The sequence below is a fragment of the Cherax quadricarinatus genome, chromosome 39 (assembly GCF_038502225.1).
Source record: "Cherax quadricarinatus isolate ZL_2023a chromosome 39, ASM3850222v1, whole genome shotgun sequence".
Taxonomy (NCBI): Eukaryota; Metazoa; Arthropoda; class Malacostraca; order Decapoda; family Parastacidae; genus Cherax; species Cherax quadricarinatus.
The window spans coordinates 31,107,445-31,120,996 of record NC_091330.1 but is presented as its reverse complement, the minus strand read 5'-3'; positions in this window follow the sequence as shown (position 1 = coordinate 31,120,996).

Sequence of the window (13,552 nt, the reverse complement as noted above, 5' to 3'; positions counted from 1 at the left end):
ACTAGTGAGAACTGCTGGATTTGAGAGGGACCTGACCTCCTAACATCTGCGTTCTTACTTCTACTAGTGACCTCCGTCTCACCTCCTGGCGCTATATAAGGCTCCATCCTGTCACTTCAACTCCATATTGTTTCAGACTTTGGAACAATGCTCTTCTCCAGACTGAGGGACTGACCACCTCAAAACTTTAAGGGTGATGGACTGATTACATCGTCTTCAAATCTCTTCTGCTTCTATCAACTTTTCTGTACTCGACTGAAGAAGCCTACTGTGTAGGCGAAACGTTTCGAAATAAAGATACCTAACTGTTGCATATGTGTCTTACCTAGCAAGTCCTTTACAATTCATCCCACTAACAAAACATTTGCCAAACCCAATTTTAAATGCTACCCAAGAATTAAGCTCTGATGTGAAAGTCCCACTCAAATCCAACCCCTCCCACTTATGCACTTATCCAACCTAAATTTGAAACTACCCAAAGTCCTAGCCTCAATAACCCAACTAGGTAGACTGTTCCACTCATCAACTACCCTATTTCCAAACCAATACTTTCCTAAGTCCTTTCTAAACCTAAACTTATCTAATTTAAATCCATTACTGCGGGTTCTCTCTTGGAGAGATATCCTCAAGACCTTATTAATATCCCTTTGTTAATACCTATCTTCCACTAATACACTTCGATCAGGTCTCCCCTCATTCTTCGTCTAACAAGTGAATGTAACTTAAGAGTCTTCAATCTTTCTTCATAAGGAAGATTTCTAACGTTTCTTCAATAAAGATTCCCATGTGTTGCATAAGTGTCTCAATTTCTCAACTTGTCGGTTTTCAAAACCATTCATCACATCTGTCAGACACTGCAACATCATGGAATCTTGGTACAAAGACTTCAACGCTTGCCCAAACCTTTGGACGATGACCTACTTACATTAGTGGCAGGTCCCACTAAGATCCCGCCTCCTCCTGCTTCAACTCATCTCACCGCAGTATATAAGCCACCTCTCTGGCCCTATGCTGCACTTACTACAAGAGTGATGGACTGAACACATCGAATCCAGGTTGAGGGACTGATTACCTCATACTTCTACTCTCTTTACCCATTTCTACTTTGTATTGGACTGATGAAGCCACTGTGTGGCGAAACGTTTCTTCAATAAAGATTCCCATGTGTTGCATAAGTGTCTCAATTTCTCAACTTGTCGGTTTTCAAAACCATTCATCACATATTAATTTAGTCATCCTACGCTGAATGTTTTCTAACGAATTTAAGTCCATTCTGTTATATGCAGACCAGAATTGAGCTGCACAATCTAGGTGAGGCCTTACGAATGATGTATAAACCTGCAGTATGACCTCTGGACTTCTGTTGCTTACACTTCTTGATATAAATCCCAGTAATCTATTTGCCTTATTACGTACGCTTAGGCATTGCTGTGAACATCAAAATGGTATAAAATACCGACAGGTTGGTAGGTAAGACACAAAGGCAACAGTTAGGCAACTTTATTCCGAAACGTTTCGCCTACACAGTAGGCTTCTTCAATCGAATACAGAAAGTATTCGACTGAAGAAGCCTACTGTGTAGGCGAAACGTTTCGGAATAAAGTTGCCTAACTGTTGCCTATGTGTCTTACCTACCAGGCATTGCTGTCTTGGTTTAAGGTTGCTGCTTACCATAACCCCCAAGTCCAGTGGTACACGTCCAGTGGTGACGTGTACTTAGCTCAGTGGTGACGTGTACTTAGTTCCCAGTGTTGACGTGTACTTAACCCCAGTGGTGACGTGTACTTAGCTCTGTGAAGACCTGTTTGTGTGCTCTTGAGTGGTGACCTGTACTTTGAGTGCTGACCTATACTTAACTCTGTGAAGAAGTGTCTTGTTTGCTCCCGTGGACTGAACCAAGATGCCCTCCATCGAGCAACTTTACCAGCAACTTAAGGAAGAATTGAGGGCAGCGAAGATGGAGATACGCCGATTGACCGAGGAAAACAAGAGGATTCGTAGTAGTCCTCCTGTTTCGTGTCCTCAGGTCAAGAAGAGATCGTGGTCAGTGGCTGGACAGCAGGGGACGACGAAGTTGACGATCAAGAAGACGAATGGAAAGCCAGAAACGATGAAGAAGAAAGAGACTGCTGTGGAAACTCCCGTGGAAACCTCCAACGCATTCTCGGTGCTACCCGACGAATGTGAGTCTACTACTGGGATCGTAACGACGAACGACAACAAGGAAGGTAAGAATATTGTTGTTGTTGGGGATAGCCAGGTTAGATACATGGATAGGGCATTCTGCTTGAAGGACAGGAGTAGGAGACAAAGGGTATGCTTTCCTGGGGCTGGGATGGAGGACATTGTTAGCCGGCTTGACAACATCATGAACGGTAATGGGATCAATCCTATTATTTGCCTCAGTGCTGGAGGCAATGATGTAGGCAAGCGTAGAAGTGAGGATTTAGTTAGAAAGTTCAGGACAGCTATAGACATGATGTACACAGTGCCCAGAGTATATACATTCCCCAGAGAGAAATTAGGTCTAATAATAACGATCCCAAATGGGTTAACAGGAGGCTAAAGCATCTATTAGGGGAGAAAAGGGGAATTTATAGGCGCATCAGAAGAGGAGAGGTTAACCTTACTGACCAATATGTTCAGCTTAAAAGAGAAGTAAAAAAGGCGATTAGAAAGGCTAAACGTGACTATGAAATTAGAGTCGCTAATGAATCAAAGACTAATCCAAAGGGGTTCTTTCAAGTGTATAGGACGAAGGTGAAGGAAAAAGTAGGACCTCTGAAATCTGGGAATGGACAGCTGACGGATAATGAACTGGAAATGTGTTCCTTATTTAATGACTATTTTTTGTCAGTTTTTACACAGGAAGATGTAAATGAGATTCCAGAAATTAACAATTATTTAGTTCCTGATGAATTTAAGTTAACTAATATTACTGTCACGAGGGACATGGTTATTAAACAGATAGACAAACTGAAACAAAATAAGTCCCCGGGACCCGATGAGTTGTTTTCAAGGGTACTTAAGGAATGCAAGATGGAGCTTAGTCAGCCATTAACGAGTGTATTCAATGCGTCCATCCTTACCAGTGTTGTGCCAGAGATGTGGAAGATGGCTAATGTAGTTCCTATATTCAAATCAGGGGATAAGTCCACTCCTTCAAATTACCGTCCAATAAGCCTGACATCTATAGTGGGCAAGTTATTAGAATCAATTATAGCTGACATTATCAGAAGTCACCTTGAAGAGCATAACTTGATAAATGAATCTCAGCATGGATTCACGAGAGGTCGTTCCTGCCTGACAAACTTACTGACGTTCTTCAATAGAACATTTGAGGCAGTTGACAGTGATAAGGAATATGATATTGTTTATTTGGATTTTAGTAAAGCCTTCGACAGAGTACCTCATAAGAGACTCTTAAGAAAAGTGGCAGCTCATGGTATAGGAGGTAAAGTTCTAGCATGGATTGAGGCATGGCTTACCAATAGAAAGCAGAGAGTTACCATTAATGGAGTGAAATCTGAATGGGGATTAGTCACTAGTGGCGTTCCGCAAGGATCAGTTTTAGGCCCTCTCTTGTTCATAATTTACATTAATGACCTTGATGAAGGGATTACTAGAGACATGAGTAAGTTTGCTGATTATACAAAGATAGGCCGTATAATTCACTCTGAGGAGGATATCAATGAACTCCAGGACGATTTGAACAAATTAATGTCTTGGTCTGAGAAATGGCAGATGAAGTTTAATGTGGATAAGTGTAAGGTACTTGCCCTTGGTAATGAAAATAACCCTCGAAGCTATAATCTAGGTGAAGTTGAGCTTGGTCATACAGAATGCGAAAAAGACTTGGGAGTCATGGTAAGCAGAAATCTAAAGCCAAGACAGCAGTGCCTCAGTGTGCGCAACAAGGCCAACAGATTACTTGGATTTATCTCAAGAAGTATAAGTAACAGAAGTCCAAAAGTTATTTTACAGCTCTATACATCACTAGTGAGGCCTCATTTAGATTATGCTGCTCAGTTTTGGTCCCCTTACTACAGGATGGACATAGACTCGTTGAAGATTGAGACACTTATGCAGCATATGGAAATCTTTATTCAGGAAACGTTTTGCCACACAGTGGCTTCACACTGAACACATCGACTCCAGGTTGAGGGACTGATTACCTCATTCTCCTCCTCTCCTTACGCCTTCCTCTTTGTATTGGACTGATGAAGCCACTGTGTGGCGAAACGTTTCCTGAATAAAGATTTCCATATGCTGCATAAGTGTCTCAATCTTCAACTTGTCGGTTTTTCAAACCATTCATCACAACTGTCGGACACTGCAGCATCATGGGATCTTGTTACAAAGAATTCTTCAACACTTGTTCAACCTTTGGACGAAGACCTACTTCGACTAGTGGATGGTACCACTATGACCCCGCCTCCATCTGCTTCACGTCACCTCACTACAGTATATAAGCCACGTCTACGGCCCTATGCTGTCTTGGTCAGTGAGAAGCGATCAAGCGACTTAGCTCGAGTGGTGACGTGTGCTTACCTAACACATCGACGATCTCGCCTCTCTCGAAATTACCCCGTGTTGAGTAGTGCTTTGAGTAGTGCTTGCTGGACCTTCGTCTTCCTCTCCACCATCAGGATTGGTGCGTCGGTGGTTGCCGACCGAAGGGCAGGAAGCCTCTTGCTGCCTGAATTCTCTTCGCCTGTTGACTGCACGCCATACAGCCAGTCTCGCCACCACTCAGGATATACAGTGCTCCATCAAGCTACAGTTCACCTCCTCAGTGTCCTGCGCCAGGCAAGTACGTGTGTCTACTTACACGTACTTGCCTAGCTGAGTACTCTCACTTTTTGGCCGATTGTCACCTCCAATTACATCTTTTCGTAATTAGACGATGCCTTCGTTGCCTTCCACCTCCCACCCCCCTTCCACTCTCCCCCAACCTCCCACACCTGCCTCTGCTTCTACTAAATCCAATTCCTTCTCGCTAAACCTCAAATTTTCTAATCTTGATGCCACTATCTGTCCGGAAAATTTATTATATCAGATCACTGGTGCACCTCAACTTAAAGTCTTCAAAACCAACTCAGGCTTCAAACTCCTTCTTGACAAACATTCCTACGAAGCGTACACCTCAAGCGATACCAGACAAAAACTTCTCAACGCAGGCTTCACCATTATTTGGACTCCTGAGCACCGTGCCAAAAGCACAGTCATTGCTAAACACGTAGACTACTCTCTCCTGACAGCCTATGACACAGACAAAGAAGACTTAATAAAAGATATCAGTACTAAGAACAAAGTCTCTGTTGACGATATTTACAGACCAGAAAACTCTACCATTCTCAAAATACGCTGTTCTACTCCTGCTGACGCCTCTACACTCTTCAGTCAAGGAATCTTTGCCAAGACCATCCGCATTCCCCCAAACGCTCTCTTCACTCCGAACTTCCACCCAATCACACAATGTCTTAAATGCTACAAATTCGGCCACGACAAAAACACATGCACATCTACACAAGTCTGCTCCAGATGTTCAGCAACTGGCCACTTCTGGAATACTTGCAACCTCCCCCTTAAATGTTCTAACTGCGGCGGGTCACACACTGCAGTTGCAAATTCCTGCCCTTCTAGAAAGCACATTCTCTCCTCCCTCAGAGCAAACCAACCTCCCTCCCTACCCAACCCCTTCCCTGCTCCTCCCTCCCCTTCCTTACCTCCCTCCCCTTCCACACCTCCCTCCCCTACCCCCAATGCCTGGGCCTCCCCACGCACTTGGTCTACCTCTTCTACTCTACACACATCAAACACCAACACACAGACTACAAGCACTTCTCCTTCTACACCCACACTAGACTACAAAACTAACTGTCAACTTGCCACTGCTGCCCACTCTGCGATGGTAATCTCACAAGCTTACCAATCAGACTACTCACATGTCCTTAACCTAATCTTGTCTGCTAACAATCTTCCCTCTTTAATTATCCCTCCTTCCTGCTTCTCTTCCAAGCCTCCTACAACCTCTCCCTCCTTCCTCTCTCCCACCCCCCCCACTTCCTACTCCCACCAGCTTTCCTCCTCCACTACCTCTCTTCACTACTTCTACACCTCCCACCAACACCCCTACTGCTACTGCTATGACCACCCCTCCCCCCACTTCCTTACCCACTTCATCCCCTTCCAAAGCTTCCACTTCCTCACAGCTTACCAAAACTTCCACTTCCTCTGCATCCACCTTCGCCCACTCCACCACAACCAAAATCTCATCCAGGTCCAACTCCACCTCCTCCAGACAAAATCCACTCAAACCTAAACCTACCCCAACTTCTAACGGATAGACCAAAGAACATAAAAACAGATCCATCTCTTCCTCCCCCTCCAGGAAATGGGTCCGTAGCACCTACAAACACACATCCACTGATGGCACCACTATCACGGGCTTTAATCCAAACTCCTCCCCCGACATTAACTTTGCTAAGACGAAACCATTAAATCACGTTTAAGGCGATTCAGTTCAACGTACGTTCTTACTTTACAATTAGACACCTACTGGCCGAGCTCCTTGAAGCAGAGAGGCCAGATATTGTTTTGCTAAACAGTACCTGCCTCAAAGCCCCTCAATGTATCCGCCATTATGGTTATACTGCACTACAGTCCCCCTATGATCCCCACGATGGGGTTGCCATCCTTGTCAATTCCAACATAAAACATGAATTTCTCCCAATCCCTTTTATTCACCAACACTGTCTTGCGGTCAGAATACACACCCACCTTGGCCCCTTTATCTTTTTCACCACCTATGCTCGCCCAAACACTACTCTCAACATACACGACCTCTCCTTAGTCTTCAACTACACCAACACACCAACTTACCTACTAGCTGACATGAATGCCAAACACACTGCCTTTCATCACACCAGTAACAACCAACTTGGTCACCAATTACTCAACTTCACAAACCATAAACACCTAATTCATCTTGGCCCAGACTTCAATACCTTCTTCAACCACACGGGCCAAGGCAAACCAGACATCATTCTGGCAAACCGAGCCAGCTCTCTATTTCAACATTACATCTCACCTGGCCCTATTACAGGCTCTGATCACATCCCAGTCATCTTACACATCTCCTCCAACCCTATCCTCATTCCAACCACACCTTCATTCTCCTACAAGAACGCTGACTGGGATGCTTTCAAACAACACATAGACAATATTAACCTCACCTATGACTACAACAACAAACCTATCTCTGACATCGATACTCAACTTGATCTCATCCAGGACACCATTACAAAAGCAGCCAACATCGCAATACCAAAGAAAACTCACACCATTCGTTATTCCTTCAAACCGTCACTCAGAACAAGAAGACTAATTATCTGCTACCACAACCGCTTCCTCTACAACACACATAGATTTAATCAAGTCCGATTAGATCTCACTTACCTTAGAAACAACATTTTACACAGCCTAGACCAAGACCACAACAATCACTGGTCACGACTAATACAACAAGCGGACAGGCAGCGTGTTAAAAACACTAAAGCCTTCTGGAACTTTATCAAAAAAATCAGAGGCACTACTCCCACCAACAAATTCAAACACATCACCCACAACAACACACACATCTCAGACCCACAGGCTGCTACCAACATCTTCAAACACATCTGGGAGAACATCTTCCACGCTCACCCACCTCACCCTAACGTTATTCAACACATTCAGAACATAGAACACTGGAACACTGCACACACACAAGAAACAACACCAGACAGCCACATACATCTAGACACTCTTACCTCCTCCCAAGAACTCGACACTCCTTTCACCAACACAGACATTAAAACTCTCCTCAGACACCTTCCTCCAAAGGCTCCTGGTGCCTCTGGCCTAAACCATATTATCCTGAAACACCTTCCTGACTCTATCATTACTGCCTACACAAACCTCCTCAATGCCTCCCTTGCCTCTGGATACTTCCCTTCCCTCTTCAAAGCTGCTACTGCTATCCTCCTTCCTAAACCCAATAAAGACCACTCTGACCCTAGAAACTATCGCCCTATCAGCCTCCTCGAAACTTTAGGAAAACTCTTTGAAAAACTCATTAATCATCGCCTTCGCAGATACCTGGAACATAATTCTCTACTTTCAGATGGCCAGTTTGGCTTCAGAACACACAGATCCACACAGGATGACATTAACATCATTCTCAACTACATCCACATAAACACAAAAAAAAGAAACAGGACAGCCCTGGTTGCAAAAGACGTTGAAAAAGCTTTTGACACTGTGTGGCACGAGGGGCTAGAGTACAAACTCTGCACTAACTTCAACCTGCCTCTCAATACTCGTAAACTCCTCTGCAACTTCCTAGACGGCCGTACCATGAGAATCAAATTCCAAGGCTGTTACTCTGACTACTTCACACTAAATGCTGGAGTACCCCAGGGATCTGTCCTTTCCCCTACCCTCTACATTTTATACACTAACGACATTCCAACACCTATATACCACAACTCCATCACACTAGCCTATGCAGACGACATTACACAACTTATCACTCATGCCAATATAGATACACTCACACACAAAACACAAAATGAGGTTGACAGGATAGCCATCTGGGAACAAAAATGGAGGATCAAAACCAATGCAGCAAAATCCAGCATTACGTATTTTAACTACAGGAAACGTGATCCTCCATTACCTGTCGAACTCAGAACAGCTGACACCCGCACTTACTTCCCTATCACACAATCTGTCACTGTCCTTGGCGTTAATCTTGACTACCTTCTTCGTTTACACGGACACATTCACTCAAGGCATGCAATAGCTAGTAAGGCTACTGTTGCATATGTGTCTTACCTAACAACAGCTAGTAAGGCCCTTGCGGGCCTCTACAAGCTGAAACATGCCTCTCAACGCACCAAACTACACCTCTACAAATCCCTAATACGTCCTCTGATAACTTACTCTCCACTAGCCCTCTCTCTTGCAGCAAAAACAAACTTACTTAAACTGCAGCGTGTCCAGAACAAGGCGCTACGCTGAGTGCTTGATGTCAGATGGGAGGACTTCGCCACAAGCGAGTCTCTCCATGCCCAGTTAGACGTCCCTGCGCTGAATCTGTACTGGAAGAGGCTCAGTGACAGACAGATAGACAAACTTGAGACACGACATGACTACTGGACCTCTCTCCTTGACGAAGACATTCGCAGACCCACAAACCAACACAACCTTTTCTACTCCTTGCATGATCCTGCTCCTAACCCTGTTGTTGGGTAAGACACATATGCAACAGTTAGGTATCTTTATTATGAAACGTTTCGCCTACACAGTAGGCTTCTTCAGTCAAGTACAGAAAAGTTGATAGAAGCAGAAGATACTTGAAGACGATGTAATCAGTCCATCACCCTTAAAGTTTTGAGGTGGTCAGTCCCTCAGTCTGGAGAAGAGCATTGTTCCATAGTATGAAACAATATGGAGATGAAGTGACAGGATGGAGCTTTTATAGCGCCATGAGGTGAGACGTAGGCCACTAGGAGAGGTAAGAACTCAGATGTTGAAAGGTCAGGTCCTTCTCAAATCCAGCCGCTCTCACTGGTGGAAGTTGTCGAAGTTGATTGCAGGTCTGTACCAAGATACCCTTGTGTTGCAGTGTCTGACAGATTGAACATTAAAATGGTATAAAATACCGACAGGTTGTTGGGTAAGACACATTTGCAACAGTTAGGTATCTTTATTATGAAACGTTTCGCCTACACAGTAGGCTTCTTCAGTCAAGTACAGAAAAGTTGATAGAAGCAGAAGATACTTGAAGACGATGTAATCAGTCCATCACCCTTAAAGTTTTGAGGTGGTCAGTCCCTCAGTCTGGAGAAGAGCATTGTTCCATAGTATGAAACAATATGGAGATGAAGTGACAGGATGGAGCTTTTATAGCGCCATGAGGTGAGACGTAGGCCACTAGGAGAGGTAAGAACTCAGATGTTGAAAGGTCAGGTCCTTCTCAAATCCAGCCGCTCTCACTGGTGGAAGTTGTCGAAGTTGATTGCAGGTCTGTACCAAGATACCCTTGTGTTGCAGTGTCTGACAGATTGAACATTAAAATGGTATAAAATACCGACAGGTTGTTGGGTAAGACACATATGCAACAGTTAGGTATCTTTATTATGAAACGTTTCGCCTACACAGTAGGCTTCTTCAGTCAAGTACAGAAAAGTTGATAGAAGCAGAAGATACTTGAAGACGATGTAATCAGTCCATCACCCTTAAAGTTTTGAGGTGGTCAGTCCCTCAGTCTGGAGAAGAGCATTGTTCCATAGTATGAAACAATATGGAGATGAAGAACGAACGAACGAACGAAAGTTCAGGTAAGATCCCAAATGGGATGAGCGGGGAAGACGGGACAGACGAAGAATAGTGCTGGAGAGGAGTGTTCTTAGTCTTAGAAATAGAGCCAGGGCTTAACCCAGCAGCAAAGGCGATCGTGGGACAGATATTGAAAAGAGAAATTCCGGTTCTTCTGTTGGGACTCCGGTGGGGTGAGCTGGGAGTAAGGGACTTGCGACCTTTAGAGCTAGAGAGGAGTGCAGAACTGAGTCATGTCTTAACCCAAAAAAGCTAAGGCGAACGTGGGTCAGAGAATGGTACCTGTCTTAGAAGGTACCTGTCAGCGGATCCAAGGTTATTTGTAAGTAGGGTTAGGAGCAGGATCATGCAAGGAGTAGAAAAGGTTGTGTTGGTTTGTTGGTCTGCGAATGTCTTCGTCAAGGAGAGAGGTCCAGTAGTCATGTCGTGTCTCAAGTTTGTCTATCTGTCTGTCACTGAGCCTCTTCCAGTACAGATTCAGCGCAGGGACGTCTAACTGGGCATGGAGAGACTCGCTTGTGGCGAAGTCCTCCCATCTGACATCAAGCACCCAGCGCAGCGCCTTGTTCTGGACACGCTGCAGTTTAAGTAAGTTTGTTTTTGCTGCAAGAGAGAGGGCTAGAGGAGAGTAAGTTATCAGAGGACGTATTAGGGATTTGTAGAGGTGTAGTTTGGTGCGTTGAGAGGCATGTTTCAGCTTGTAGAGGCCCGCAAGGGCCTTACTAGCTATTGCATGCCTTGAGTGAATGTGTCCGTGTAAACGAAGAAGGTAGTCAAGATTAACGCCAAGGACAGTGACAGATTGTGTGATAGGGGAGTAAGTGCGGGTGTCAGCTGTTCTGAGTTCGACAGGTAATGGAGGATCACGTTTCCTGTAGTTAAAATACGTAATGCTGGATTTTGCTGCATTGGTTTTGATCCTCCATTTTTGTTCCCAGATGGCTATCCTGTCAACCTCATTTTGTGTTTTGTGTGTGAGTGTATCTATATTGGCATGAGTGATAAGTTGTGTAATGTCGTCTGCATAGGCTAGTGTGATGGAGTTGTGGTATATAGGTGTTGGAATGTCGTTAGTGTATAAAATGTAGAGGGTAGGGGAAAGGACAGATCCCTGGGGTACTCCAGCATTTAGTGTGAAGTAGTCAGAGTAACAGCCTTGGAATTTGATTCTCATGGTACGGCCGTCTAGGAAGTTGCAGAGGAGTTTACGAGTATTGAGAGGCAGGTTGAAGTTAGTGCAGAGTTTGTACTTGAGCCCCTCGTGCCACACAGTGTCAAAAGCTTTTTCAACGTCTTTTGCAACCAGGGCTGTCCTGTTTCTTTGTTTTGTGTTTATGTGGATGTAGTTGAGAATGATGTTAATGGCATCCTGTGTGGATCTGTGTGTTCTGAAGCCAAACTGGCCATCTGAAAGTAGAGAATTATGTTCCAGGTATCTGCGAAGGCGATGATTAATGAGTTTTTCAAAGAGTTTTCCTAAAGTTTCGAGGAGGCTGATAGGGCGATAGTTTCTAGGGTCGGAGTGGTCTTTATTGGGTTTAGGAAGGAGGATAGCAGTAGCAGCTTTGAAGAGGCAAGGGAAGTATCCAGAGGCAAGGGAGGCATTGAGGAGGTTTGTGTAGGCAGTAATGATAGAGTCAGGAAGGTGTTTCAGGATAATATGGTTTAGGCCAGAGGCACCAGGAGCCTTTGGAGGAAGGTGTCTGAGGAGAGTTTTAATGTCTGTGTTGGTGAAAGGAGTGTCGAGTTCTTGGGAGGAGGTAAGAGTGTCTAGATGTATGTGGCTGTCTGGTGTTGTTTCTTGTGTGTGTGCAGTGTTCCAGTGTTCTATGTTCTGAATGTGTTGAATAACGTTAGGGTGAGGTGGGTGAGCGTGGAAGATGTTCTCCCAGATGTGTTTGAAGATGTTGGTAGCAGCCTGTGGGTCTGAGATGTGTGTGTTGTTGTGGGTGATGTGTTTGAATTTGTTGGTGGGAGTAGTGCCTCTGATTTTTTTGATAAAGTTCCAGAAGGCTTTAGTGTTTTTAACACGCTTTCAACATCTGAGTTCTTACCTCTCCTAGTGGCCTACGTCTCACCTCATGGCGCTATAAAAGCTCCATCCTGTCACTTCATCTCCATATTGTTTCATACTATGGAACAATGCTCTTCTCCAGACTGAGGGACTGACCACCTCAAAACTTTAAGGGTGATGGACTGATTACATCGTCTTCAAGTATCTTCTGCTTCTATCAACTTTTCTGTACTTGACTGAAGAAGCCTACTGTGTAGGCGAAACGTTTCATAATAAAGATACCTAACTGTTGCATATGTGTCTTACCCAACAACCTGTCGGTATTTTATACCATTTTAATGTTCAATCTGTCAGACACTGCAACACAAGGGTATCTTGGTACAGACCTGCAATCAACTTCGACAACTTCCACCAGTGAGAGCGGCTGGATTTGAGAAGGACCTGACCTTTCAACATCTGAGTTCTTACCTCTCCTAGTGGCCTACGTCTCACCTCATGGCGCTATAAAAGCTCCATCCTGTCACTTCATCTCCATATTGTTTCATACTATGGAACAATGCTCTTCTCCAGACTGAGGGACTGACCACCTCAAAACTTTAAGGGTGATGGACTGATTACATCGTCTTCAAGTATCTTCTGCTTCTATCAACTTTTCTGTACTTGACTGAAGAAGCCTACTGTGTAGGCGAAACGTTTCATAATAAAGATACCTAACTGTTGCATATGTGTCTTACCCAACAACCTGTCGGTATTTTATACCATTTTAATGTTCAATCTGTCAGACACTGCAACACAAGGGTATCTTGGTACAGACCTGCAATCAACTTCGACAACTTCCACCAGTGAGAGCGGCTGGATTTGAGAAGGACCTGACCTTTCAACATCTGAGTTCTTACCTCTCCTTGTGGCCTACGTCTCACCTCATGGCGCTATAAAAGCTCCATCCTGTCACTTCATCTCCATATTGTTTCATACTATGGAACAATGCTCTTCTCCAGACTGAGGGACTGACCACCTCAAAACTTTAAGGGTGATGGACTGATTACATCGTCTTCAAGTATCTTCTGCTTCTATCAACTTTTCTGTACTTGACTGAAGAAGCCTACTGTGTAGGCGAAACGTTTCATAATAAAGATACCTAACTGTTGCATA